Source organism: Pygoscelis adeliae, unplaced genomic scaffold (genome assembly GCF_000699105.1).
Source record: "Pygoscelis adeliae isolate BGI_AS28 unplaced genomic scaffold, ASM69910v1 Scaffold120, whole genome shotgun sequence".
NCBI lineage: Eukaryota > Metazoa > Chordata > Aves > Sphenisciformes > Spheniscidae > Pygoscelis > Pygoscelis adeliae.
In genome coordinates, this window is record NW_008824032.1 from 505,001 (window position 1) to 511,793 (window position 6,793).

The 6,793-nt window shown below is 41.9% G+C and overlaps 1 protein-coding gene across 1 annotated transcript in view; it reads right to left on the reverse strand.

Annotated features, from left to right (window-relative positions):
* The window catches only part of RAP1GAP (RAP1 GTPase activating protein), a 49,289-nt gene extending 46,179 nt beyond the window's left edge, over positions 1 to 3,110 (reverse strand). The window contains exon 1 of the mRNA XM_009328600.1: positions 3,054 to 3,110. The gene's annotated coding sequence lies outside the window, so the exon portion shown is untranslated. The remainder of the gene's footprint in view (positions 1 to 3,053) is intronic.
* Positions 3,111 to 6,793: the final 3,683 nt, after the last annotated feature.

The window sequence follows — 6,793 nt, forward strand, 5'->3', positions numbered from 1 at the left end:
TGCAAAGCCGCGGCTCCCGCCCCCGCCCCCCCACCCCCCTTCCTCCCAAGCCGGGCTTCCAAAGGGGAGCAGCGAAGGGCGCCTCACAGCTGGGACCGGGCCCCGGCCACGCCGGGGCGGGCAGCGGCACAGGGAAAGGCGCAGAGAAGGAGGGGAGATGGAGGAAGATAAGGCAACGGGGGATGGGGTGATGACTTCTGCTCCTCCTCCGTCTGCGGAAGATCAGTTCCCCCTAGATTTCCCTTTTCTGGGGGATCCATAGATGGTGCACAGCCTGCAGGAGCACTCTGCTGGGACAGCCGAGCCGAGGAAGCTGTACTCCGGATTGTCAGGGGTGGTAAGACAAGCAGTATTGGACAAGGACAGCAGAGGGGTCCCTTATTTAACTCTGCTGTAGAGTAAGATCTCTCCCCGAGCTCTCAGTATCCAGTGGGAAAAGTGACCATCAAGGCAACCCTCCACAACTTCCCTTTCCCTTCAAGGGAAGACTAAGAAGATACCAAACCCACTAGCCTTTGGTATTTGGAGCTGATGTACATCAAGTACTAGAGAGATTTGGCTCTACATCCCCCTTACGAAATAGCTCACTGATCTAACGTGTAAGCTATTCTCTGGGGAAGCTCAAATTTTGAGGGGTTAGAAACCGCTTAACCGCATGTATTTGTATTCACTCATCAGTTGATTGTCATTACTGATAAAAACTGAGGATGAGAACACAATCTTCCATTGCAAGAGTATGCATATACTTGAGTTTAAATAAGAACACAGAGCTCTTCTGGACACATTTTTTTTCCTGTGATTCCCAATTTCATTCCACAGGATGATGTAATGTTTCCTCTTTACATCAAGACCTATAAAGGCAGCAGCTACAATCTTACACCAAGTGTCAGCCTCACACTGGATTTGTTCTAACTTATGAAGGGGACAGTAGGAAACACAGAATGAGAGACAGAATTTGACAGAGGAGCCAGAGAGCTAGGAAAAGACGCAAAGGAAGAGTGAAAGCAGAATGTAGAGAGACCAGACAGAAAATATGAGATAGCTGATATAGATGGGCAAAAAGAAAAATAGAGAAAGCAAGCAGCTACATCAAAGTTTTAGGGATAAGAGTACAGCAATTTTGTCCTAATGCTTCCTATAAATTTTACTCATGAAAGACCTGGATAGAAATGATTATGGGGGCTTCAAGTGTCTGTGGTGGGAAAAGAGACTGTAAGGAATCAATCAAGGTAGCTGACAACTTTGAATGGACAAAGAAAGGATCCACTTGCTGATTTTAGTAACTTGCATGGAGGCCAGGTGTTTCCATTTCCTCTTGTCTACCTCTTTTTTTTCACCAGCAGATCTGATGCTGGGGTATGGGCTAACTCATACAGCCCACCTTCTTGCTCCAACCCAAATGCCTCCCAGACGGGTCCAGGGCAGTGAATACAGCAGCTGCTCTCTGCACGAGCAGTTCTTACTCATTCACCTGAATCTCTGAGCAGAGACTGGGCCAAGGCAAAGAGCCAAGCTTGCCACTTCTGCCGCATCCAGGAAGGAGGAAGAGACATTATTTTCTGCTGCTTGAGAGGTCTGCCAGCAGTAACTACTGCCCTCCCCCATCCCAGGGTCATTATCAGCAGCAATAGCAAGCCTGGCCATGGTGAAAGCAAAGTATACAAAGAGGCCCAGGTCTTTCTACCATTCTTCGGCAGCTTGCCACTACAGACAAGAGCCAGCTTTGTTCACATACAAAACCACACTGGGCTCAGCTTTCATTTAACCGTCTCGCAGCTTTACCTAACCTCCTGTGCAACTCCAGTTGCATACAAAGCCCTCAAGACCCACCAGCAAACAATTATTAAATACCCTTATTACTGTTCTAATTAGCTTCCTTTTAGCAATAATCATATGAATAAATTACTTCCACATGTAAGCAAATCACAGGTCCCCTTTCCCCTTACTATTCCCCAACTTACAATCAAGCTAAGAATTGTTACTATTTACACAGCTGATGCAACAATATCACCTAACAGAAGTCTTTATTTGTACTAAGTAGATTCAATTTCTATTGATACTTGTATTCTTATGAGACTAATTCTGTGTACTTATAGTCTCACATTGTAAACCATATATTTGTCTATGTTGCATAGATCGTTATGCATTTTACAGTTATTGTGTGTTTTCGGGACTGGCACACAAGTTTCTGTTCTTTCAGGTATCCTTGTAGGTATGTTAATATATGTATTACAGTAGTTGGTGTCTATACCTTTTGCTATGTATTCTCCCAGTTTCTGTTAACAGAATTTTTTCATTCTTTTAACTGCATTAGCATTTTATTTTGCTCACATAGGAAAAGTCTGTATTAGCTGTAACACAGAAATTGATGTCTGCAATTTTATTAATTATTTGAGTCATTGTAAGAAGCTCCACAGAAGCTGCGCAGTACCACATAAACACAGCAGCATATCCTTCAACAGTAAACTCTTCAGGGCAGAAACTGTCTTTTTTTATGTATTACTACAATATTGCACTCAGTCATCACAAACTCATAGAAGCACCCACAGATAGAAACATACATGTTTTCACATCATCTGTTTCCACGGATCTATGCACGCAGCTTCTAAATATAGTACTGAGTGTGCACAGAGAGCACCTCCCACTGCCCACTTGGACTCATCACATTATGCCAAAGGTTGACAGAATCAGGGTGGGATTCCTTTGAGTCTGGACAGACCCTCTTTCATGCCCCTCCATCTCTTCAGTTTGTCTCATTTCCTACACAGACATCCGCTCTCTCCATCTCCACTGTCTCTCTCTCTCCCCCAACTGCTTCTCTACACAATGCAGTACAGCACAATGTCTTTTAAAAAGCATACAGCCACTTTCCATGCTGAGGCTGAAACTGCCCCAAGGTCCATCCATTACACAACGCCACGCAAGCAGCAGAGAAGATCTGGATCAACTCTCCCCCAGCTGTCTTTGCTCCCATTCCTTCTAGATGCAAAATATATTTAATTGGCATTGCAGGCAAGATAAGAATAAAAGCAGCTAAGCTGTTCGTCCCCTACCTGAGCAAGGATCTCTCATCCCCAGCTGGTGAGCGGATGGAGACAGGGAACCCAGCTGCTCTCCTTTCCTTGCACTATCAATTATTCACGTAGGTTGCAGTGTCCTCCCTCCCTCTCCCTCCCTCCCTTTCTCTTCCGCTGCCCCCACCTGCAGATGAATGGAGAGCGAGCAGGTCGGTGCTGTCATACTTGAAAAGAGAGATCATTGTCGATTGAAGAGCCAGCCTGTGCAGCAGCTGGGGTCTTAAGCAGAGAAGCTTGGTCCTAGGGGAAAGGGCCAGACCGGCAGCTCCCTAGGTGGAGCATGGGCAGCTCTGTACACCCACATCCTGCTCCCTGCACTTCTAATCCCAGACCTGCAGGGATGACCTTTAAAAATGAGAGGGTTTTTTTCCACAGAAAAGCACATTTTTTTTTAGTCCTCTCAAGTATAATGACAGTTATTTGGTGACAGTGAACTGGGTCATGCGGATTCATGTGTACAGATCAGAGTAGGAAGGGAAAGTTAGCAGACTGGAAAAACCTGAAAAATGCTTCCTTAGTACTGACTTAGTCCTATAGCAAAGGCACTGAAAGAGGATAATCTGAGGGGACAGGATGACATGGTACTTTCTGCAAATGCTTTTGGTAATCATGAGTAATGAGACTGACTTGTGGATTGGAATTATTGTTCAATCACAATTTTTGTAGATAATTAAAGAATTTCCTATGCGGTACCGGTCTTAGGCAATGGTAAAATGAGTTCTGGCAGACCTAGGTGAAGGCGTTTAAAGCATTTGCCTCTGTAGAGGGCTACTACCTACAACTGGGTGAGTGCTTTAGATCTGTCTCAGAGCAAAATTAAGTTTAACTCCCAGGCCAAATTAACAACTCCATTTTGCACTGGAGCCTGACCATCAGTCCCCCATCAGTCTGCTGGGGGACCTCCTACTAGGTTATCTCAAACATCACAGTAATTTCTCCTGTTAATTCTTCCCATGACCATAGCCATGGCAGAGGCACAACAGAGACAAAAAAAAAAGCATACTAGGATGCTCAAACAGCAGGTCATAATTGGCTTTTCTGCCCTATTTAACTTTTCCCATATTTTTAAAAAAAATCTGCGGGAATTTTACCAGAAGTAATAAAGAGTTTCCCGAAATTAAATTAAAAATAAAGTGCCTAATAAAAAATTGTTGGTATTGCAACCTCAATTGTGAGTAAGACTCCTGAAAAACGGCAACTATTTTTAAGTTGTGATTACACTGTGATTGTTTGTATCTACAATTGCATTTAATTATGTTCTTGTTTTCAAAACTTCACAGATCAAACTTTGTCAACCTTTTCTCCACAATTATGCAGGCTGGAAACGCTTTATTTTAAAAAAATAAAAAGTCAGCACCTTTTTATTTTCACATGAGCATGGGAACCAACAAGTTCTATAGATGGAACAACAACCAATTTCCTATGGATTTGTTTTGTGTAGTTGTTCCAGGTCTAAGAACTCTGACTGAATCTGCTGGAGCACTTACAAGACACTTCTCTTGTGCTGAATCTTTGATGAGGTTCACTTTGCAACCTTTCCCTCTTTTGGGACATTTACGGGAATTTTTTTTCCTGGTTTACCATTTGAATTAAGTTTACAGGAACCTTTTATCTGAGAGAAGAGAACAAATTCTCTTTGAGATAACTATCAAAGATATATCAAACATAATCATCAAAATATAATTTTGAGAAAATTATCAAATGAACAAATTATCTTTGAGACCTTGATCCCCTAATTTTGGTATAAGAGAATCAACTATTCCAAAGGTTACTAAGGGATAATGGTGTACAGACACACCCACACAGACTTTCTGGAATATGTTTTGTTTCCAGACAAGTAGGCTAAGAACAAAGTATGGTAAAACTCAATAAAAGTAAGAAAACTGGCATTGTAAATATTAGAAAAGCAGTCATGTTTGACTTTTCAGTAAACAGCAGCTATCGATATCTGTATATCTACCTACAGATATAGAAGCATAAATTTATACATTTTATTCCAAATATTAGACTCATACTGGACTTATTGTGCCCTAGTTCTGGTATCTTACAATTTTAAATTAGTATTATTCATAACCTGATTAATAAAATTGTAACATCCTGCCATTTCTACAAGCCTTTAAATCACCCTTAGATTATAAACTGACTGGGTCTTCACATTTGTCTATAAAGAATCTAGAAGAAATTGTTTCCATATAAGTACTAACGCTTCACGTTTCCTTGCCACCTTTATTTGAAGATCTCGCAATACGTTATTGATTCCCATTATTACCACTATTCCACATACGAATAAACTGGCACAGAGAGACTAACCCTCACTGTCACCCAGGGCCAGGAAGAGGAAACAGAGCTTGGAGTCTGTCAGTACGGTTGCATAAACAGCTCGAGACACCTGCGTACCACACTGACACCAGGACAGTCCCACTCGGATCAGCCAGCTGATCTGGGCAACATCCCGAATGCTAGTGCTGGTGCAATGAAGGGGACTGGAATAAGTGGATGGAAATGGGATATGGCAGGACTCTCTTTTTTGCAAGCAACAGTGTTTTAAACTGGCCCATGAAACTGCATCATCAATCTCCTGGCAGAGCCCCTAGATAACAACTCAGTTTATTTTCAAGCTTTGAGGAAAGTTGCCTGCTAGTAGAACTTAATGATATGAGAAATATTTATTAATTTATCTGACTGTCAGTACTGTATGAATTGGGGGAGATTTTGGCAGTATAAATCTGGATATTTGTCAAAAGGGAAAATTCATATGGATGGAAATTATGGAATTGCTAATTTCAGAGATGACTGGAATGGCCACAATTCAGAGAAGAGGAAGCAGCTCCTCCACAGAAGTGACTTCTAGGTTTTCACATATGTGCACAGCAGAAGGATGAGAGGTAACATTCAGATTGCACCAAGGAAAATTTCAGCTATATGTAAGGAAAAATTTGTTCCCTCTATGAGGGTGGCTCAGTACCGGGAAGAAGTGCCAAGAGAGGCTGAGTAATCTCCATTCCTGGATATCTTCAGAAGATGTATGGACAAGGCGTTGAGCAACCGGTTCTAGCTTTGAAGTTGTCCATTTTGTGCAGGGTAGTGGACCTAAATGAGATGTTTCTGTCCTGACTTATTCTATGATTTTACTCACTACATGTTAGAACACCTGTGGCATGAAATGTTCAGAAGCTCAAAGTTCATTATTTCAGTACGAAATGTAAGAGCTTCAAGTCCTGCAGTGTATCAGATCATAACCAAGTTGAAATTCTTCACCACCGGTTTCCACCCAGAAGTCACCAAGTTTTCTAACAATTCAGCAGATAAATATTTTCTTGGCATATGTGAGACCACTCTGAAAATCAGAGAGAGTTTGTAGCATCCAGTGAGTCTTGCCCTGAAAGTATATCTCAGGTGCTGAACAAGAGGATAACTCAGGCAGATGGAAAACATGAGATGTAAGGACAGCTCTAGTAGAGGAAGGCACTCTAATAAGCCCACATTTTGCACACAGTAGTGTATTATCTGTATAATAATCATGCCTAAGAGAAAGGACTTAGTTCCTGGGCTTTACTGCACGATTAACTTCATAATTGGCTTTCACTAATAATTTTAACAAAGAAAAACTTTCTTTATACTCTCAGTCAGCTCAGTCCCTCAAAAAACAATAACATATGGATACACAAGGCCAGTTCATGTCCATTAATTACATGTGAAGTCAAGGCAGAAAAGTG